This window comes from Hylaeus volcanicus, chromosome 7, assembly GCF_026283585.1.
Source record: "Hylaeus volcanicus isolate JK05 chromosome 7, UHH_iyHylVolc1.0_haploid, whole genome shotgun sequence".
In the NCBI taxonomy this organism is placed as follows: Eukaryota; Metazoa; Arthropoda; class Insecta; order Hymenoptera; family Colletidae; genus Hylaeus; species Hylaeus volcanicus.
This window is the reverse complement of record NC_071982.1, coordinates 19,164,825-19,187,789: the sequence shown is the minus strand read 5'-3', so window position 1 is coordinate 19,187,789 and position 22,965 is coordinate 19,164,825. Positions and strand designations below refer to the sequence as shown.

The 22,965-nt window shown below is 50.6% G+C and overlaps 1 protein-coding gene across 4 annotated transcripts in view; it reads left to right on the top strand.

Annotated features, from left to right (window-relative positions):
• LOC128880508 (uncharacterized) overlaps nucleotides 1-22,965 on the top strand; it is a 261,987-nt gene that overhangs the window by 145,135 nt on the left and 93,887 nt on the right. The window contains exons 1-2 of one of the 4 annotated variants that reach the window (XM_054130694.1): nucleotides 5,945-5,957; nucleotides 6,792-6,832. The exons of 2 other annotated variants lie outside the window; for them this stretch is intronic. The gene's annotated coding sequence lies outside the window, so the exon portion shown is untranslated. Of the gene's footprint in view, nucleotides 1-5,944; nucleotides 5,958-6,791; nucleotides 6,833-22,965 lie in introns of those variants that run through there. One more of the 4 variants, XM_054130691.1, reaches the window with a different exon arrangement.

Genomic DNA, 22,965 nt, shown 5'->3' with positions numbered 1-22,965 from the left:
TGACAAACGCCGCCGAGGAAGACGTCGAACAGAACGACGGTAAAGAACGGCTTGGTCCCTGGGGACGGAATCATTAATCCTTCTAATTGCCACTCGGGAGCCACCCGAGTGTTTTTCTTCGCGGTTCCGGGGCCTAGCTGCTCCGCGCAATCGGTTTCTTTCTCGCACTGGTCGGAAGGACAGAGCCTGGTTGGACGGAAACACAAACCGTGGCTTCTTTCGACTCTATCCAGGAGGGGAACTGGAGAAGGACATACCCGCAGCTTGGTAACACATTCGGTCGACAGATGTAGGATTGTTTATTTGATTAGCACAGCCATTAATCAGGCACCCCGAAGCGGTGGTGCGTTCTATTAACGAGCAATATGAGAAAACGCCTTTCTCTCGTTGGCGTTGTTCGATAGGGAAGTAGGGGAGGGGGCACGTGGCTAGATATGAAAATGGATTTTGCGTTATTTCAGGATGGATGTCAATTATCCTCGCGGGACTTGGTTGCAGCGAGACGCCTTCCGTGTTGCGGGTCCAGTATTAGGTTAATTGGATGGAAACCTACGAGAATAGATTCTTCTTGCGTACCGACTGCATTTGCTGCATAGCTGTCCGCATAAATCCAGTCCCAGGGAGCGCGGCTCGTTAAACGACAGCCACTATATTTGCACGACCTGATTATCGCGCTAGACGCAGATTCGACCGCGACGAATTCAAATCCCGCGAATTCGACTCGAGACCCGTTGGTCAAACGTTCGAACGACTTCGAAAGCAAGTGGCCCTTTTGGTGACCAGAAGATGTCGAAGGAAGGGTACGAAGTACAGGATGAGTGAGAAACTAGGAACCGAGATTAGGATGTTTGGTTGAGGACGGGTCTATGGTCTTTGTTACGTTTGCGATTAATTGCGTTGGTCATCCAACAGAAGAAACAATTTCGTTCTCTTTTGATCGGTCTCTAGCTCGTTGTTGCACGCTGTGCGCTCTTTAGCAGCGCGGAAGTCGGTGAAAACGCGAAAGGAATAGTCTGTGCGTGAAACGCCAGGAAGGCAGAGAGGGGACGAAAAACTGGAGTGGATTTAAGCGGAATCCGGGGAACGCGAGGATGGAAAAAGGGAGGAAAACGGGGGAACGGTCGGTGGAACGTTGACCAGACACAAAGAACACGGGAGCACGGTAGTTAATGAGTCGTCCGGTCGCTCTTCTTGGCTTTCGGTCCGCGCGGACACCGAGCGAAAGCTCCGCTCCGCTTCGGTAGCCCGCCGCGTCCCTTAAGACCAGAAACCTCCCCTGTAGGCAGCACGCGGACCGAGAGAGTAGACGACGAGAAAAGGAGGGAAGAAGACGGACTGGTTCTGCGTCTGAGGTTTATATATCTGCCGGAACTAATTGTCCCATAATTCACTCTGTCCAGCAGCAACGTTGCTCTCTGTTTATCCGCGAATGCTACTTCTTCTTCCTCTGCGGTCGCTGCGTTCTTCTATCGCTCGATTCCACAATCCTCGGACATTTCTGCCAGTTGTCTAGACCGATCATTCCCTTCTGATCACTCTTTCCTCTTTACTTTACTTCCTGATTACGTTAACACGGACCACTTCTCGCGTAGCTCTTAACGAAGGTCGACGAACCGTCCATGAAACATTTTTATTCCACTCTGTGTAGATCGAGAACAACTGATCGCTTAATTTCCATATCGCGTTAAAAGGTACGCGCAAAAAGTGAAGGATCGCGTAGAAATTGCTTTCGTTTCTCGTTGCTCGGCCAGCATCCCACTCGGATCTAGAGTGCATCAGTTTTGCCGTAACTTCCGCGTCCCTTCGGAAACGTTATCACGACCCGTTACTTCCGTGAACCCCAGGCAGACGTCCACTGCTAATGCACTTTTGCGGCTAACTGGAACACACACGGTTCCTGCTTATCCGGAATAGCACTTTCTCTTCCCCCAAATCGCCCCCTCGGACCCTCCGCGGCCAATGTAAGGGAAGTGTTTCAGCTTTTTTCGCGGCAGACCCGAGTTTTCTCTGGTACATTGGCCGTGGCGTCGCGGCTGGATCGATGGGGCTTACTCTGGCGATTGACCAGGCTGTTTGCTTTCGTTAAGTCATCGGTCCACGTGCCTGGAGTGTGCGTACCATCGCCAGGACTCGAGATCCAGACTTCGGAAATGGCTGGGAATCTATAACGTTTTATCTATAACTTTACGCGCGTATATATTTACAATGAAAAGTTGATACGGACAAATTTCTTCGATATACGTACGAATACTTACGTGACCGACCGTATATCAAAACTCGAATGTGCCTTTGAATTTTTCTTAAAAATTCCCACGAACTTCTTCGACAACCCAATAGTTCAAGCGTCCCTGTCTTCCCTAAACCCAATGAAAAGTTCTGTCAACCTCTCTATTTTTTGAAGTGACTTCTCGCCCCTTCCACGCGAGACACAGAATAGGAAAACTTCCCCCCGCAACTAATGCCAGCATCTTCGTTCCAGGAAGTCTTTCATCCTCCTCGCGAAGGTTTTAATCCTTCTTCAGCTTCCCCTCTGGAAATTCTGTCGCACTCGAGGACCAGGCCCGCGTCTCTGCGAAGTTTTCGCAAAGTTCAGTCGACGACCTTCCACGATAGACGGACCCGTCTAGCGGACCCGTCGGACAGATACTCATCGTTCATCCGCGGCGTATGAATAACGTAGAAGTTTGCTCAGCGGGACGGGGGGAGACCGTAGGAGGGACAGACTGAACGTAGGCCGTAGCTTTCATACATAAGTAAGCGAGACAAGACCGTGGGGCCAGCTCGGGCGGAGTTTCAGTTTGCGCCGCAGTATTTTCTGCGGGGAGAGAGCTCCAGACACCCTTTCGTTCTTCGAGAACTTGCCTCGACGCCGCCTTTGCCCGTGAAAATACGAACCGCGTCGGTCGAAGGGACCCTGCGGTTGGTCTGCAACCACTTCGCGACGGTATACGTCTTACGGGTGCTCTTCCAGACGGGATATAAGTCTGTCTACCTTTCGCGTTGAACAAAACCGACGCGTGCATTTTCGCCTGCTGCAGGTGCGTCGAGATTCGTGAGAGGATACTGTCATTGATGTCGTTAGGTAATACATTACGGTGCTAGACAATTAAATCGCAGAGCATGTATAAAAAAACAAGAAACTCACAAGATTAACCTCAGCCCCGAGACGTGTCACAATCCCTGTCGCAAGACGTCATCCTGGAGAACGGTGCACTCGATGTTATCTTTAGAATCACTCGGTCATAAGGCTAGACTCGAGTATTTCTAAACAGTTCCAAGCGTCTGGGAATGAGTCGAGACTTTCCCACGGACTTAATATTTTAATCGCGACTCCGCCATCGGTGAACTGGCAACGCCTCTCCGGTTTCCTGGACCCGAGCGCATTTCATCGCCATTGTTGTTTCGCGGACGTTGCTCGCGCCGAGAATGCGAACGCTGTTGTAACGTCCGCGATCTCCTTTATGCGCGTGTATTTTCGACTACCTGTCCGTGCGTGGCTCGCGTATATTCACCGTGAAGCGCGAGTACGTCTTCGTTTCACGGAAAGAAGACCCTTGCGCCATTCTTGCCAGTCAGCTTCGAACGAAGACAATGGGATTAATGTTCGCTCCGCGCCTCCCGTGTCCGTCCGCCGTGGAAGAGTTTCAAGTCTGTCCGTACCTCGTACACGGATATCGTTTGTTTTCCACTTTGTTCGTCGATTTCGAGCTGAGATTCCCCCCGAACACTGCAATGTGTGTGTGCGCGTGTATGTGAATTACAGGAGACGTTGTCCCGGCTCTTCGACACAACGGCGGCCAGAATTTTCTTCTAGATGAAACTTATAGGCCCGAATCCTCGGGGCATTATCACCTTTTTTCAAAATACTCTGTTTTCTTCGAACAAGCCACTAATCGGAGTTTCAACTCGACCAAAACTCTCCACTTAAGGCCTTTATTTATTTCGATCGTCTCCGCTGTTCGTCCCACCGCATGGGGAGTCATATTCCCCATCAATTAATCGTCTAGAAACGCGAATCGCCGTCTGGCTGCGCTTCCGGATCCGTTTACCTTGCGAAGTTTCCAGACGAAATCTTACACCGAGCCCGCAGGATCCACGCGTGACGTTCCTCGCCCCCGGAACCGACTGGATGCTGCAACAATAACGCTGATTCGTTAGTCGGTACCAGAGGTGCGACATCGATATCTCCGTCAGATTTTAAACAATGCCAGGGGGCCGAGAGGCGCGAGTTTCGTGCTTCCGAAGACGCAACGCCTACGTCTTCGCGCAACGGAACAAAGAGGCCCGTTGTTCCCTTCGAACGAAGACAATGGACCGCGTTTGCTCTAGTCGCCCGACGTCGGATGTCTCGCGCAGTTTCAGGATAGTTCATTATCGCGGCGAACTCGTCCGGTCGTTTTGCGAAATTGACGTTGAGAGATGACGATTCCCTTTCAGATCTGAATTTTTTAGGGTCAACTTGGACGAAAATTAGTATGGAAAAAAAATCCCAATATTAAATGTTGTGTTCTCAATTGTGGACTCCGAAACAGTTAAATGCTGCTATGAACGACAGTATCGAATTGAACCGCGATAAAAAGACGTCCGGTTTCGGCGAATTATTTCGCGGAACAACAAAAAGGGAAGAACTCGTCTCTTCGCCGTGAAAAAAAATGATTGCACCGGGAAATTGCAAGTTGTCGGGAGGAGTTTGCAGAAGTTCGCGATGAGAGACTCGCGGGCGTTATTTATAGAGAAATTTGGTTCGAAAATGTAGGTGCATGTTCGGGCAACGCAAGAATAACATCTTGATTTATCTCGACGACGGGATGGAATGGTCTGCAACCAGGCCAGGCGGAGCGAGGGGAACGAACGAAAAGAAAAATAGAGGAGCGTAGCTCGGAAAATCCTCGACGCGTCCGCGGTACGTTCCCGCGAACTTTTTCCAGGACCGAACGAAGAAGGATGAAGTCGAACGCGGCGACGTGTAATTCGCGGCGAAAATTTTGCTTCGACGCGTGGCCTGGATTAAAAATTAAACGTCTGTTCCGAAAAATGCCAACGCGAGAGACGTTGAAACGTGAGTGACGATCCGTAACGGGTGTCGAAACATGTTAACATGCCGTGATTGCTAGCGCGGGGTTGTCTTTGGGCTTTCATGCTTCGTTTGGAATAATGATACGGTGAAAATTTAATTAACTCGTATTACTCGTTGGGAACGAGCAGATTTTTCAAGATATTGGAAAAGTGCCAGAGCTCGACGAGTCTGTTTATATCGGTCTGGGCTACGATTTTAAAATACTCGAGGTTTGGGGGTTGGGGGTGTAACGGCGCTCGGGAGCTGCTGCTTCTCGATGCTGGCAGATTAGAGTTCCAAAGTTATCGAGGTGCAAATAAGTTCGGGCTTCTTCTCCCTGATAAGAAGCTTTCTTCGCTGGCCTCCGACTATCGACCAAGCGTATATACGCATATTTTTCCATCCCCCGAGGCGATCGGCTCGAATAATGCCGGTGGAGAGACCTCGACGGAGCTTTCGGACCACGTTCGAGCCCCACGAAATCCCGGAGCGGCTGAAAATCGTAAAGGAATAACTCGATTAATCGGTCGTCCCCGATTATGCCCGAGCGAACTTTTCCGCGCCTGTTATTCCCGAGGAATATCTCCGTGCATCGAATCCGGCATCGGGACCCAGAAAGGGGACGAGAGATCGGGGAGGAAGGAAAGTCCCGAGGACAAAGCTCGGTGGAAAGGACAGAGGCTCTCTTCCGCGTGCATCTTTAAATCTCCCTTCGCGTCCCGTCGACCATGAAAGGATCCCTCATTGGCAAAGACCGCTTCCAACCGATACAACGTCTTTTTGTTGCGTCTACTCCGGATCTTCTGTTTCTACATTCGCCTAGCCTCGCCAGCTCGCCTTTGAGAAACGTCCCCATCGACGAATGTTTGCTCGATTTCAGATCCTGCACAGTGCAATCAGGGTAGGTAGCTTTAGATGACTATTTCAATTCTTCGTGTCGCTGGAAACTATATTTGAAATGGGGTATAATGAAATAATAAAGTACTAATTTTATTAATAAAAAGTTTCGATTTTATTACTAAATGTCTGATAGTGATTATCAAAATATAAACGAAAATCCCTATGGTCGTTCGATCTCTCCGTGAAGAGCATGTGTAGCCAGCTTCAGGCCTGTGGGAATTAGATCTAAGCGCACCGGATTAGAACGTTGATCGCGTGCGGAGTCGCGAGTCCACGGTAGCGATCGTCGTGGCGGTATCGGTTGTTCTCGAAGAAGACGAAGTTGCTCGGCCAGTCGGGTTCACTGACTGAAAGACAGACGTGGCCCGGAGCCACGCGACAGCTACACCCGGCTCCTGTTTATCGTGTACCCAACTCTCGCACGCTCCTGTCAAGCGTGGCTCGTGAACAGCCCGCAGATTGCGGCGAATCGACTAACGTTGCTTCTAATATTCCAGGCTGCGAGCTACCGCGAACTTTCGGGCAGCCAGTTAGAAACTACGTCGGCCGTCATGTCCGGGCGACTATTTCCCGACGATGAAATCTTTTGAACTCTAACGCGAAACCTTCTATCTCTTAAACTGTAACGAAAAATTCAATTGACCCGTTCGTTCCAGAAATCGATTAACTCCATAAAACGAAAAGCTGAGAAATGCGATGAGATAATATACAACTCAAAAAGTGGAGTTAATCGATTTGTGCAGTGATCGGGTCAATTCTCGACGAATTTTCTGATCGAGTCATCCTTCGCCTCGATCCTCTCCATCGCTCTAACGCTATTTCCTTTCTGTTGCAGGTGAGCGATGCAAGGCCAATCGCAGGTCTGGACGTTTTCCTGTGAGTAAGCTACCTGAGTTATGAATGAACGATCATCTTCTTTGAGAAGGGGTTAACGAAAGAACCAAAGGACGCGTTGTGTACGCGTTGGAGGATCATGCGTCCGTCGTAGTATGCAACACACGGGCCGAGATTATTAATTGACCATGCGGGCGGTAGAAAGTGATCAGCCATCTGATAGGGGGGAAACGGAGCGTGTAATTATTCCGATCGGTGATTCGTGCTGCTCCCGGCATCGATACTCCAACAAGGGGTCCCAGGGCTCCCCTTCGACCCTGGCACCGGGAAACGTCTTATTTTAGGAAACGGTGCCATGTGGCAAACCGGTTGGCCTCCCGTCCCCTTGTCCGCTCTCCATAAAGACATTAACACGCGAAACCAGTAATTACCGAGCCGACTAGACGACCGAGTCGGAGACGCCGATACCTTCGCCACCTTCACGCTCCGATATCGTCGCTCGCGTGTCCCGCTCGCAGGGGTGCGTCCATTATCGCCACTCACGCGACTCGTATTTATTAAAGGCGCATTTGCCGCCCCCATCCCCCTCGATCGCGCGTTTTCCTCGAAATACGAACGATTCTCGATACCCGCGACGGAGGTTCGTGTCTGGAGAACAGCTCGCGTTTCTCTCCCTTCTTTCGCGCGTTCTCTCCCCCGTCTTTTTTTTTTATGGCTCGCGTGCGTACGAGCACCAGCATCGGGGAGTAATTAAGTAAGTAATTAAGCGATCATCTCATCCGCGGTAGACACATCGGTCGTTGCGCATCGCGTTCCAATTGCGGACAGAAAGGCAATAAAACCATGGCTCTTTTTGTTCGCGGTGCTATCGACCTACGCGATACTCGTGCTGGCCTCCTCGCCCTTCTTCCTTCGCCTATCGCGTTTCATCCTTTTTTATTTCGCTACCCCGTCCCGCGTTCCTTTCAATCTAGACTCTTTCCCGCGAATTCTAATTCCTTTTTCACGTGCCTCGGCCGCGAAGCGAAGATAACGCAGCGTCGGTGTCGGCGTTGCACCCTACCCCGTAACGGATTACAACCGGGGAAAGAAATATTATTTCTGCCCTGGAATACGTCCACGCCGGAATTCCAATTACCGGGGAGCCCGTTATTATTTCGCTCGGGCTATCGCGAACGCGTTTCGGACGTGCACGTTTCTGGAGCTCCCCCCCCCCCCCCCCCCCGGCCCCGGCCCCGGCCCCAGCCTTCCGCGGCGTGGAACGTCGAAGACCCCGTTGCAAAATTAATTATTCCCTGAAAGGTTGTTATTAACTAAACGCTCCGGGGCCGATCGGAGAGGAATCTCGTTTCCCTGAGAAGCTTCCTTCGCGGAGCTTCGGTCTTTTATTATTCCGAGTCTTTGTTTCATCGTAACGCCGACGTTTCGATGGTTCGGCATCTTAGCGATGTCGTGCTTTTGTATCGATATTTGGAGGGTGTAGGTGGTCTCGTCTTCGATATGTGCGTTCAATTTTCGTACCGTTTCTCGAATCGTGCAGGCACACCTGGGCCATAAATCCGGTGTCATTAGATCACCTAAATATTATCGGATTCGTTGGAGGATTCACCTCGAACCCCATTATTTTTTACGACCGTTATTATTCCGAGTAACCTCGATCATTTCTTCGAGAAGGAGGGCCGACGATCCCTCTTACCCTCCGATCCGATACCGAAACCACGCCGATCGGGCCTAGTCTTAGTTACGTTTGGAATTGTGCGATGGATTTGGACGAATCGGTAAGGGGCACTTATGCTACTCTCAAGAAAGTGTCTTTAAGACCAGTCACTTAATTGTTTACGGTAGAAATAGATGGAAGTAAATGTTGGTAGGTTTGGTGTTAAGCGCTCTTATCCCTATCGCTATACTAGCACACTCGATGATATAAATACAGTGATTTCATCACGGTAACGTAAGAAACCCTCCACCAAATTTATTAAAAATGAGCCACACCTGCAACGTGTAAATTTTGCCTTCCCCTCTCGCCGTCTGTAATAAAAAATCAGAATTCCTGGCGGAGGGAATGGCCCTGGCCGACGAGAAAATTCTGTTCCGACTATAGGTTCCTCGGGGTGGTCCATTTTTCGAATTTCTACGGAACGAGGTTGGCGTTCCTCGTCGTCGGCGCCCGACGAAAGTTCCCTCGGTTTTGTTGTATCTGCCGCACGCCTAGCGCTCTCGCGAACTCATCGCGAACAATGGATCCGTCATTTCCAGGTCGGGGAATCCTACTCATCCTACTCATTACCCGGAGCAGCTCGAAAACCCGAGTGGCGGCTTTGTTCGCGCTTAAAATAATGCCGCGTTCTAACCCGCGACGGCTCGCATTTGACGAGTAATTATAAATTTTCCCTGAGACACAAGTGAGGTGTTTGTTCCTTCCGCGGGAAAGGAGGGTCAAGTCGAAAGCCTGCGATTTCATTGCGAATTAGACACGAAACGGCGACGAGACAACCGCGCGGAGAAGGTCTAGAGCGAGGGTGTCGTGATGGAAGGGTGGATCTATGTTAAATTAGATCTGGAAGATGCGGGATAAACGCGTGCTGGTTGTCGGTTGCTCAGATTGGACGTGAAATTTTCGAGAAGGGTTCGTACACTTTTACAGCATGACGTTGTCGATAAATAGTTAACTTTAAAAATGCCACTCCAGCAGAGACCTACATTTTACAAAGCATACCCAATCCTGACATTTTTCTCGGATATATACAATAGTTCTCTCGTTCTCCCATCTAGATACTAAATATATCAGGGTATCGAAAAGTAACATCGCTTCTTTTACATTAAATTCGAACAAACCACCCTTTGCTATCTAATGTGTAAATTTTCAATTCAATATGAATAATAAATAAGTGTCAACATTACTTTCCAGTCCACCTAATACCAAATGAATATTCCAAAACGCAGAGTACCCATTACCACCACGCAACCCTCCCACAAACACCCCTCTCGTTAATTCCATATCAATTCATTAAACAAGCAACGGTCTCCCACATTGTCCCTCTCCTTTCCCAGCACAAAACCATCGAATTGATCAAACATTCAGCTGTACCGGGAAAGGTACCCTCCAGACAACGATTCCAACTCGAACGAACCCCGGCGCCGGCGGTAATTGCTAATTTCGCGGGGCCCGTTTAATTAAATCATACCGCGGCGTCGAACCGCGTGGGCGATCGTCGAACGTCAGGGTCGGGGAAAAAATAATGAAGGGAATCGTCGTCGAGGTTTTCTGGCGCACGTGCGGATACGAATATAGTTTCCGCGCTGGGTGACGCTATTTCTCCGTTGTCTCTCTGCGAAACGTGCGGACCGGGGCTAGTACACACACGGGGGAGCGGTAATGCCACGAGCCGAGCGGGAGGCACGTTCTCCAGTTCCTGCTGGCCAGATATTTCTAATTTTCTTCCTGGTCATTGGCGACCGAGGACAGCGCAGAGTACACGTGCGACCAACGTCGTCCTCGAAAGAATCCAATTCGACCTGGAGCTTGCTATGTCCTGCGAGCAGCCATTTAGCGATTGGCGGAGTGTCCCGACTAGGACAACGATAGGAATATACACGAAGGTGAGGATAGGGAGGTTCAAGAGCTTGAGATGGTGTTCGCAGTATAGTAAAGTAAAGAGTGTCGGAGTCACCTCTTCGCTCCAATGTTAAAATCCAACAAAATTCGACTGGTTCTCCTCTCGAAAAGTGGCTGTCAGCGAGGGATTCGCAGTTAATCGATTGGTCACGCGTCTGCGGCTCTCAGTTGGAGATTCTTCGAGGCACCGATTACGCTCCGAATCGTTTCACGGTTGCTGCGAACTCGGTCGAAAGTTTGCTTCGGTGGCTCGACGCGAACAGGTGTCGCCTGCACAAATTTCGTAGCGGTAAACAACGGGAGCCAACCCGCGCTCCCTTGTTCATGCTAATCAGATGCGCCGATAACATCCTGTTCTCGTTAGATGCCGAGGGAAAGACAACGGCGCGCTTTTTGATCTCTGGCCAGGGGACGACTGGAAAAGTGTCGTAACCTGTAACGGCCCTTCTACGAGTTTGACCCGCGCTCTCGTATTCCACGAGCAGGTCGGTTGCCCGACGTTATCGCGTGGCCAGATTTAAGGCTCGAGATCGTACGAACTGTCTCGAATCGGTCTAACCGGTTCCGGGCCAGTAGTTCCACGTACGAACCGTTCCCTCGGTTTATCCTCCCTACGATCGGCATCCGCTTCTTTGCGAGCCAACTTTTGTTAACGATGGGAAGCGTTCGGGACACGTTCCCGTGCAACCTTACGATGACTTCTGCGCGTCGACTGGCTGGTGTTCTCGTTAGACGGATAATCATCTATCGGCCTGGAACTGGGACGTGGAACAACACCCAAATGTGATAGGAACGGTGTAAACTGGACGTGTCTTTTCACTTCTTTTAGTTTCAGAGATTCTTTTACGATACCTAAGGGTGTGCAAGACAGAACTTATAAAAAATGTTACTTATAATGTGAACTTATAAAATATTCATCAACAAACATTTTATCTCAATGTTGAAGATGTATACAACCATCCTCCAAAAGTAGATGTCAATCCTTGCATTCAATTCCTCGACTCGATTTTAGAATTTCCCGGAGCGTCGTTGCGACGCCGTGACAGGAGGTCATAATTTCGAGGACGAGGAACGGCGTTTCGAAGGCCGTGAAACGTTTCCTCGTTGGGCAGGTCGAGAGGTAAAAGAAGGGTAAGGAAGTCTGGTGGAACCGGTCCGGATTTTATTTCGTGCGCGTTTGTCTTCCGCTCGGATTACGCTCGCGGCCATAAGCGGAAGATAAGATACGTCCAGGATACCTACGTAAGGACCTCGTGACATATGGCGAGCGTACAGGCTCTCTGTCCCTCTCCTTCCCTCTCCGTTTCTCTCGGGTCCCACCATTTCCTTTTGGTATGACAGCAGCGTCTCCTTGTCTCCGCCTCGACGCTGGACGCGTCCGATCTCTCGCTTCTCGGATCTCCTTCCGTCGAGTACGAGCTGCTCGAATCGGAAGGATGTTCGCGCGGATACGTCGATCTCTCTCAGGAAGGATATTCCGCAGAGCGAACATTGACCAGTGAACGGTCGATTAACAGGCGGATTTAATCGATCACATTCGCCGTTTACAGAATATTCCACGCGTTTCGTGTTTCCTTCCACCGTTTCCTCGTTCGCTTACTGTTTCATATCCTCCCGAAATGCGCGCTACGTTGTCGCGAACCTAGCAAGAAAGCTGAGAAAAAATAGGAACAGAGACGAATCATGGTATTTCGCGATATCACCGAGACTATTTTCCCCATACTTCTATACTTCTTCGAGGCACGACTTTGAGAGCGTATCGCGTTCCCCGTCGAAAAACTTGTTCTCTTCAGCAACGAGAGAGGCCACATGCTCCTCGCGTATCGCGAGATCGGTGCTCCGTTGTGCAGAAACGCGACGCCGGCGTCGGCGTCGCCGCCTCGAAATCGAATTTCCTCGCGGTCGTGTATCGCGCCGCGTAAAATCGTGTGCCACGCCAGTCCACGGGAACGTGCTCGCGCGATTTCAAGCGTGCAGAGCACGCGACCGTCAAAGGAAGCGCGCATTTCCGTGCGGATAGTTCGTGGGAGTCTTCGTTTTACCTCCTCCAGGGGTATCGTCGTTAAAATCCGCTTCGACGGAACGCGTCTCCGCTGCCAGAGTACCGATTACGAGGGAGATGCTAGGAGTTGCTGGCGTCGAGAGGACGCGAGCATCCTTGACGGGGTAATTTAGTCTAAAGCGTCAATTTTCAGCTTTTCTTTTGGATTCTTCTTTTTTGAATGCATACGAAGCTTTTGATTGGGTGGTACACACACGTTTACTCATGCTTCGAGGATATACATCATTCAATGTAAAATCGGTAGAATAAGCTAAATTTCATGGATTCTCATGATACGATAATGACATTATCAGCCTGAACGTCACCGTTCATTGGGAGCCGGGGCTCGTGTAATTTGTCGGGGTGTATCTTGGATCGAAAGCAGCGGATCGGTAGCCACGGCGCGAATAGGCGGAGAAACTATCTCGGTAGCGTGATGATCGAGATAAAGGAGGCGAGTCCGTGTTCCACGCGCTTCCCCTCGCTCGATCCTGTCCGACGGGATCTTTCTCTCGGACCGATGACGAGGCGTCGGCCCAGAAAAATTTTAATGGGATCTCGAGGGCCCCTGTTGCCCGAGCTATTGTGCCGCAAACTTTCTGCCTCTCCGTTACACCATGGTGCTTCGTAAATAAAAAAACATCCACGGTCAAAGTACCTACGGATCGCATTGAGCCACTCCGATGGAAGTCATTAAAGACCAACAATCTTTCTGGAACTTCGATTTATGGTTATTGTTGCTCTGAGCATTTAACTTTTCTTGTAGTTTGAGATTCAAAGCCACAGATGCGATTGAGAATGCGTGCTCCAAAATCACATACTTTCATCCTATATTTTCGTTTACTACGATGAATTTCCCAATGGGGACTGGTATCACACGATTCCGGAAGTGATGAGCCACCATCCCATGTAAAGAAAATTGTCTATCCTTTTAAAATCGCTAAAAGGACGTAATCCCCGAACAAAAGACTCTCCGTCCTCGGCAAATAATACTCCGGAGTTTAAAAACCGCCCGGGGGCCAGGTGAACGGGCAAAAACAGTCCCGAATGGGCGATAACGTCGGTTTTCAACGAGCGTCGCTATCGCCGCTCGAATGGCCGCAATGGCCGGGAGTTTCGTGAAATGGAGACTTCTGGCGTGTTCAGTTCTAACCGTTAGACGTCTCATTAGCTTATCTCGGCATGTAAATTCTAGGCGTTGCAACCTAGAAAAGGTCCGACGGCCCTTTTTTTTTTTCCTACGCAACAGCGCTTTCCGTGCTCGTCGTGAAGCGTTGTTTGTCGCGTGGACCGGTTATTCCGGCCAGCCACATGCGACCGCGTCTCAACTTCGCCGCACTTTTATTACGGCGGTGTGGAAACCAGCGAGGTCCATTCATCGGTCGACAAGGTGCGCGTAACTCGTTATCGATCCCTGAAACACGAACGCCGCTTAACGGTTTCCGATCCATGAGCATAAATTACAACCCGAAACGATTTCCTCGAGAGTTCGTTGTTTGATCGACCCGTCCTTCGAGAAGAATCTTCGAAAGGATCTCTCCAAGATCTTCGATTCACGAAAGTCCCTTTCAGTTTTTGCCAGCTCTTCAAGCTCCACCGTGACCGATGCTAATTCGTGGCTGGAATACGGTTCGTCTCGCTCAAGATCTGAATTGGCCGGTTGTTTGTACCGTGCACGAGACGTCTGGGCACCAAAAGGCGGACGGGGCAATTATAAATCCGCCTCGGGTCGATCTAATCCGTGATGGAGCCACCGTCACTTAATGAATCGTAATCACGAGAGAGTTGCGATGATCCCGAGGGTCTCAGGTGTACCGAGGCGAACCAGAAATCACGACCACGAACAAAACGCGCGTCCAGGGCTTAACGCCTTCGGAAATTACGCCAATTATCGCCAGCGACGATTTTTCAAGCCGCGTCGGAGCGCTCGCGTGGATGAGGCTGTCCTCTTCTGGCCAGACCCGACCGCTCGCCCGCTTCACGCTGCCACCAATTAGCCCCCCGTGGACCTGGGTGACCGTAAATTCATAAATCCATCAGGCGGGACCTAGAGAACATCTTGGTGAGCTTTCAGGACCCGATGAGTACCGCGGCGGGGCGTCCTCGGAGGGAGAACAATGTCTCCGAATTTTGGGACGAGGCGAAATCGCGGGTCACGGTGACCGCGGCTTCGTCACGGTTTCCCATCCCCGATGCGTGACGCAACCCTTCGCAGTGGGGCCCATTTGTCTCCAAAATGTTGTTCCGGAAATTTTGTTTAATCGTGTAGTTTTTGCCCTGGGAGACTACATCGTCGAGTGCGCCACTCGCGAGGCGACGAATTTACTCCTTACTCAGTCTTCTCGGGGATACGATAAGTGTCGACGTACACTTTTTCGTTTTCTGGCAATTAAGGACAACCGTTGCGTTCTTGCATGCTCTGCTTTATCCTTTTGGTGATGCATTGCTTGAGGAGAACAACTTAACGTTAGATTAAAATTCTGGAGTAACGTGCGATAATAAAACACAGGAAGAGCGAGATATAGAAGAAACGAACCAAAGGAAAAATTGCCTCGTTCTTGAAATTAAAGACACAGCCACAGGAACGAAAGTGTTCCCCTAAACGATGAAAATTTTCTGAAGTTTCAGGCCCCGTGGAGATCCCCTTCTCGCGAACTAGCCGAAAGTAACCGGCAGCACATCCTTAATTGAACCATCGTTCTTACACGCCTACCGCACTCTCGAAACAGGCTTTCCCCTGAACGTCTGGCGCGTGTTGTTTAGAAACTTCCCTAACCGCTAAATTCTCGCGTAAACGTGGCCCCCGGCTCGATTGGCGTCTACGCAGTGCGGACATTTCTCCCCTGGAACGATTTTATCGTCCCTCTGGACGAGAATCGTGGACGAAGAATCCTCGAGACGAAAATCTCGGCGAAGGTTGCCGTCGACGGGTCCGATACACGCGAGCGTTGCTCAATCGGGCGTGAAGAAGCCCCGTCGACGGGAGATCCAGCTCGAACACGTCCCCACGATCGAGGACATCGGCTGCCACGCTAGAGAAATCCCTGAAGATCGATCCAGGGCTCGCGCGAGGCTTCGCGTCTTGTCGTGAGTGGAATCGGTGCCTCTTAACGCTTTAATCCCTTGGCGTGGCTCCGGTGTTCGAGGATCCCTGGAGGAAAAAGACCTCCGCTTCTCCGTTTATCTCTCTTTTGCTCCTCCCCCGTCTCGAACTTCACCTACAAATTCCCTGTGTTTCGTCTCGAAAACCTCTCCTGGCGATCTCACGCCGCGTCCCGTCCCTCTCGTGGCTCTCCCTTCGTCGACTGGCTCTTTTCCTCACGGGATTGGTCCGCAATCGGCAGTTTATAATCTGGCCCGCTTTGGGAGACGTCAGTTGGCACGCGAGCCCCCAAGGCACCCCTCGTTCGAACGTCGACGGCTCGATCCTCGTTCCCGGGGACTGCCAGGGAATCGGAGGGATGATATCTGAATTATCCGCGCTGGTGTTTTGCCACGGAGGTCCGTTAAAGTGGCCCCGAAAAACAGCGCTGGGTGGCGAGAGCAGTTGGCGGAGATGCGGGGATAATTGGGGGGTCAGGTATGCCTGAACCAACAGCTTGGGCTATAGTCGCTTCGACTTAACTCTCTCGTTCTGTGTTAGGCTGTTTCCTACGATACCAAGCCATCGAATTGTGTCCTGTATGCTCGTTGAAAAGCCTTCGTTACGCAATTAAACGCCTCCGATTCCGCTTGTCCCCGACTTTCTCGATTTGCATTTTGATAACCACGAGGAAACGGACGTCGAGTTTTAAAACCAAGAGGCCAATCCGCGTTTAACCGTTGAACGCGGTCGGCCATCACGATTTAACGCGCGCGGGGAGAGTTACAGTTTCGCTTCGGTAATAAACGCAGGATCGAAGTCCTGTCTCGGGTGGATTCGAGACCTGCTCGAATGGGCTCGGGGTATCTTGCGGGGCTGTCCTATTTGCATACACAGAAATTCATCGTAAAAGACCGCTACAGGGTCTGCGCAAACATTGCGGAGTGCATTTAAGGAGGGTCTCGGTCCACAAACATGTCCCAGTACCTCTGGCGTTGATGTAAACGTGTCTATACGCTGGTAAAGACGTCTCTTTCGAAAATCCTCTGCAAACTGTGAGCGCCGTGGCTTCCTGGGACGGTTGGGACTCCATTAAAGTCCCTCTCGCGCGGGGAAAGCGTCTAAAATACCTGGATCCGAAAACTTGATGGGTGACAGTTCGGTCGGTGTTCGAACACAGGGAGGAAGGGGAACGATTTTCGACACGATCGAGCGTCAAACGCACTCTTGTCGCGGTTTCAAGCTCGTAGACGCAAACGCCCGAGCTCGCCGCGCTTGCCACCGCTCGAGACCCGAGACTTATTAAAGCGTTACAGTCGTTAATTATCTCGAGATGAAACGGATTACCGGGGCCGGATCGGAGTTAAGGGAACGAGGATATGCCCTTTGGGGAGAGTGCTCTGCGAGGAGATTGAGCGGTCTTCGTTACTCCGCCGGCCGCTCATTATGCTCTCAGCTTGAGTCCTCTCGGACCTCACCGCCTTGGTCGTATCGTCACCTTCCATGGAGTTACCCACCAACACTCGGCCAGCTTCTCGACTAACTCTACCGATCGTTCCGACGTCTAGCTACGGAGTTCGCCAAACGAGCTTTTAATCCACCGCCCCGTTACCGTTTATAGGTCTATCAATCTCCCTCCGGAGGACACTTTGAAGAACTTGCGCTGTCGTTGCCTGAAATGCCCGGGAATCTTATCTGCGCGCGGATTTCGACGAATGAAAGATAAACAGCGGTTATCTGTGTTTGCTCGCGGAGGCGTCGATGACAACGCGTTTACGTAAAAGGAAATTCGTATAGATGTAGGTGTATCGTGACAAGGGGACTTGTACTATCTATTCTACAACATACATACGTTAACAGATATCGAGCTAGTATGAAATAGTAAATTTCTTGGACTAGTTTTATAAACTATATTAAACATCCCTCTTCGAGATCAAATTGGAGCCATCGTTAGTAACCTTGACAAGGTTAGTTGCAGCTAGTGGCGGACACACCTGGGTCTAACGACGCATAATCATCGACTACCAGCCGCAATTGCCACCTTTTTGTTTGCGTTTCCACTCGCGTTGTCCTCCGGATACATCGCAAAGATTCTCGAGAACGATTGCCTCCTTGGAATACCTCGTCCACGAAGCCTTGGGAACGCCGAAGAGGAAGAGAAACGAGAAAATGAGCGGGGGAACAAAAGGAAGAGGGCAGACGCACACCTGACCAAAGAGAAGCGACGGACAATCCGAGTACCTGCCGCGACAAAGACTCGCACTCGTCTCGACCTGGAAGCTGAAACGCTTCTCTCGCACGGAATCGCTCGTTTCTCTCCTTCTTTGCTGTCCCTGTTAACGTAGCGACGTCTCAATGATAATTTAAATCTGCCATGTTACAAAATCTACATCCGGAATATAATTTCTCCAGAAATAGAATTTGAAGCTACGTGAATTCGCGTCAATGGTCGCGAATGTGTTAAGAAATTCGTGTTCGAATGCAACACAACCCCATCGCACGCCCGTCAAACTTTTCAAGCTATCACACAAATTCCAGGAACAAGTTCTCCAAACTTTGGACGCGGCGCGGCGAAGTTGCTCGCCTCCGCGCGCATAGATGATCTCGCAGAAATGCGTGTATGTCCTTCCCGTGAATGCGAGCAAACAGAAAAAGTCAGCTCGGCTCGAACGGCACGGTAAAGCCCGTAAAAGGTTGCGTTTGCGCGAACGCAACAAGCCAACGCGTCCGCCTTTAGCCTTATAAGCGGAGTCGTAGCCCGCGACAAGGCCGAAGGTCGAACATGGACGACCAGGCCGAAGGGTAGGAAACGGGAAACACCGTGGACCCATTGTCGTGGCCGTGGAAGACTGTGGCCATAATGTGAAACTCGTCTTGCCCCCACGCCTCCACCTTTCCCCGGGAATCCTTACGTAAATACTTTGATATTTATGAAAGGATTACTCGAGGCGCCCTCCTTTTTCCTCGCAATAAATAGAACTTTCTCGATTCGCTCTCCCGCACGGGGGATACGTTTTTCTCTCTTCCTTTTTTTTTTTATTCGCGCGGGCAAAGCGGATCCAATAAAGATGCCTTTTACTTTGGCTCGGCCTGGAAACTCTTATCTGGATACAAAATTTCGGAGGTAAACAAGTTTCGAGCCGTTAAGTATTTGCTCGATAAAAGCTGCGATTCGAATCGTAGAGCAAAAAGCGCGGAGGCAGGTGAGCGCGTCTCGGAATCCGAGATCGAGGAAAATTGTGTTGCACCGAGAAACATTAGTTCGCGTTTAAATTTTAGAAAGAATCGGAACGCGAGAATTTTTAGTTAAACACCAGCGAACTCAAATTCCCGTATTTTTTACCGTTATCCCCGAAGACCATGCGATCACTTTACAAGGATCATCCCGCATTCGGGATTCTCCTCTCCGTTTGTTATTTCCATCGCGATGGAGGTTGCGGCTACGTCTAAAACGCGAGCCACGACGTCTCGCGAAGGTGCATCGCATTTTTCCTGATATACACGCCCGCGCAATCCCCGGCTCGCTCGCCGGGGTAGGCTTTTGAAATTCATCGCGAGAGCTACTTCATATAACGTGCCGGAATGAATTATGTTGCGCCGTATCTCCGGCACCGCATCTTCGTTTTTCTCGTCTGTAATCCCGTCCGCGCGCACGTGCCGTCGAGTTCGAGGTTTAAATTCGCGACGACGCTCCAAGTATGCGACCACGGAACGCGCAAACACCCTAAGCATTTCCTCGTAAAATAATTTCAAATGCCGCGACTTTCCTGTTTACCGGTGGAAGAACCGTGACGAACTCAACCGTGGAAGAACTCAATTCTCGGGGACGAGAGCACGCTGGATGAGTTGGAAAGCTCCAAATGGGTTCGATTTCAAGTCGATGCCCTTGGAACAAGCCTTATTAGCATAAACCACCATTCCTCAAATGACCCTGCATCTCGCATTTCTCCCAAGCTTCGGAGCTAACCCATTAGGAGAACGAAAATTTCCGATGTCTGGGACACCCAAGAGCGGATGCCTCCCGATCGAGGAATTCGAAGTCGTCGCAGTCGACGAGTTAGAAGGCAGCAAAGGATTTAATTAGGCTTTAATTCGAAGGTGGGGCAACGGGGTAGCTTATTACCCAGCTTTCGGAATTAATGCCAGAAGGAACGGTAATTTAAACGAATCCCTCGACTCCCCGAATCCTCTAAACGCGTCGTAGACGTCGGTTAACGATCGTGTGCTCTATACGCCTCGTACACCAGGTGGTGGATATAGTGGCCGACTATGGCTCCTACTACGTCTGAGAAATCCACAGGCAATCGCAACGCGACTGCTAGCCGGCGTACAAACACGACTAACGATATTGCAGATGTACCGTCGGTATTTACATTTCGTCGCAGCTGCGGTAAAATAGATACGGTAATGGACGGGAAATGAGAAATTTTCATTACGGGAGAGTGCGTTTCATTGTCTCACGTATACGGTGGCGAATTTCTTATCCGACGAAACGAACCTTGAGGAACGAATAATAGATTTTAGACGAACGACCCGGATGCTCTATAAAAATCAAGCGCACGCGGTAACATATGGAAACTCGCAAATTTTCGTTTGGAAGCAGCGATAGGTGTCCTTTCCCTAGGGGACGTCTGCACCGTTTGCAGGACCCGTGTATTTTTTCTTGACCGTTTTATCGCTTTTCGGAGCCGTCCGTTCGACTACCTTCGCGTCCTCCGCGGATTGACGACCCCTGCCAGGCATAGGTATAAGCAATTTATTCCAGGACGATAAATCATCGTCCTCCTACGTTCGTAATTCCTTTTTGGACCATAAATCAGTGGTGCCTCGGCACCCGACGCAGACACACGCGTCGAAAGGATGCGTGCATCCACGCCCGTGATCGCGGGGAAAGGACCCGGAGGATCGGTGGGCGCATCGGTGCATCGATTTCATCGCCACGGTTAGGTCTCGTGTACATACGTACAGCGAATAAAGAATCGCAGCTGTTGCACGCGCCCGATCCGTATATTAACTCGTCATCCTGGGCAGAGATTTATAGAAACAATCGCTGGTGCCGTAACCGCGTGGTCGTACAATAGATCCTGCGTCGGCGATAGGTGTCTCTCATTGGTCCGTTACGCACGGTTTATACTACTTCAAATGGACTCGTATCTCCGGAGAGCCGCGCTCTTTGACACAAATACGCGATAACCAAAACTTGTAGAACGTAAAGTTCGTTTTACATCCATTCGAAGAAACGGCGATGAAGCGGACAGAATTCTTCAAAGCCCTGAAGAACAAGCTAGAGAAATCGACGAGGTCCTTCGAAAGCAAACGAGTAGGTGTGCATTAGTGTGGAGCGTAGAGACTGATTTGTTGGGTATTTTGAGAATTTTTTATAGTGGTCAGTGATTGCACGGAATAAACAGAAATTGTTGTAACGCGTGTCTACTAAAAAATAGAGTATGGGAAGATTGGGCGCGCCAGCTGGCATTCGGCGCCCGTTCTCAAAGGGTTAAAGAGGCCAGGCCGAAAATTACCGCATGGAATTAACGCGAGCGTCCCTCTCGCGCGTCCATTAATATCAATTTTATCGAGGGAGCGCGTGCGCTGGTTCTACGTGAGTCACTCTTGATGGTCGCGATACTTTAATGCCCTCTTCTTTGATAGTCGCTGTTAACTTTCGGTGACCAGTCCCGTTGACGCCGCCTTTGAAGATCGAACACCGTCGTGAAAAATCGTCCCAACGTCGACACGGCCCGTGGACAACTCGGCTCTTTGTACCCGCGCCGTTTAATCTTATCTGTGTCTCCGTTATCGTCTTTACACGATCTCGTGCGATGCCAGCTCCATCCCCAAGGCGATCGCGGTCGAACTCCGCCGACGAGAGTCGTGACTCTCGACGACGCGTCTCATGTTTATTTAAAAGATCCCGGGCGACCGCGATCGCTCGTTGCTCGGCTGGTAATCGAGGACGCCGGCCACCTTGGTCCTGGAGGTGCGTGCACTTAGAGGACCTTGTCGCTCGATAACGACTCGATAACCTACGCGACGAATTTCGGTACCCGTTCGGAACGAAAGCGGGAAAATTGGCGCGACGACAGGACGAGAAGGTCGAGTCGATCGCGTTCCGATAAAAAGTTGAGAACACCCTCGTCGATTTTATTTTCGATGAACTACTCGAGCTTGAATAAGGTCTAAAGGTTGGACCAACGCTTGGGAGGTGTTTCTCTACTCTCCGTTTCACGGAGTCCGTCAGGTTTGCTTTCGAAGGACCGCGCGGAGGTCTCGTTGCACGTGAATGTCTCTAGCCTTGTTCTTCAGGGCTTGGGAGAATTCTGTCCGTTTTATCGCCGTTCCTTCGAATGGATATTCGAGTGCAACGAACTTTACATTCTCCGAGCCTTGGTTATCGCGTATTTTTGTCGAAGAGCGCGGCTCTCCGGAGATACGACAAGTTCTTCGGTCTATTTACCCGGCTAGATACACCGGCTATCTCGCCTGTTTTCGAGGAATGTTAAACAAACTTCTGACGCCCGAAAACCGACGAAGATTACCCGTGTTTGTCGAACGATGCATCATCCCTCGCAAACAGGCTGCGCAATCCTCCTCCGCGATGGAATCCACCGCTACGGCCGCGGCCCTAACAGCTCATAGACCATATTTGCTCGCGTTTTAAACTTCTGGCCAGCGGCCACCGCGAACTGCTCCGAAACGGACGCCTTTGGTTGCGCTCCGACGGTGTTGATCCATCAACTATCATCCGCAGACAAGTCAGCGATCAAAAGTCTAGAATTTCGGTTCCGTTCTGCGTATTTCCGGGAAATTTCGAGAATTTAAAGGGCGAATTACGACTCTCGGAGTTGTATCAGCCGTTCTGTTTGAGTTCGAGTCGCTTCGTTCGATTTTTGTGTCTTCTTCTGACACAACTGTGAATTCCTTCGCAAGGATTCTTCGTCAGGTAAATCCCTGGGTATCCAGCGATCCTTTTCTTCCCGTCCACCCAGCGCCACTTTCTCACGGGACGCATTAACGCCTTTCCGGCGACACGCGGAGCCCCCGACAAGGATCCACTCGACGACGCGATGCACAACCTGCGCGATGTTTAGCAAACACTCGGAAAATTCGCTGCATCACCTTTCGGGTCGGCGTTCGGCAAACAAGCTCCTGGTTGGAGCGCTTCCAGAAAAGCTGTCGTCGCTCCGCGTAGGCGCCGGCGTCCGATCTTCGAACCAGCACCAAACTTTTCTCTGTTTATTTTGTCGAACCGCGATTATAGGAAGGATTTGGGGCTGAACATTTCTGCGAAACAATCGATGCACCTATGCAATAGGTCCCTCAGGGGCTGTAGCTGTGCTCGCAGCTGCAGTACGGGTTTGGCGATCCCGAGGCACCCGAGCTCAACGAGTACTTCTTACTCAGCAACACCTCCTCGTGTTCAGTAATTAAAATTT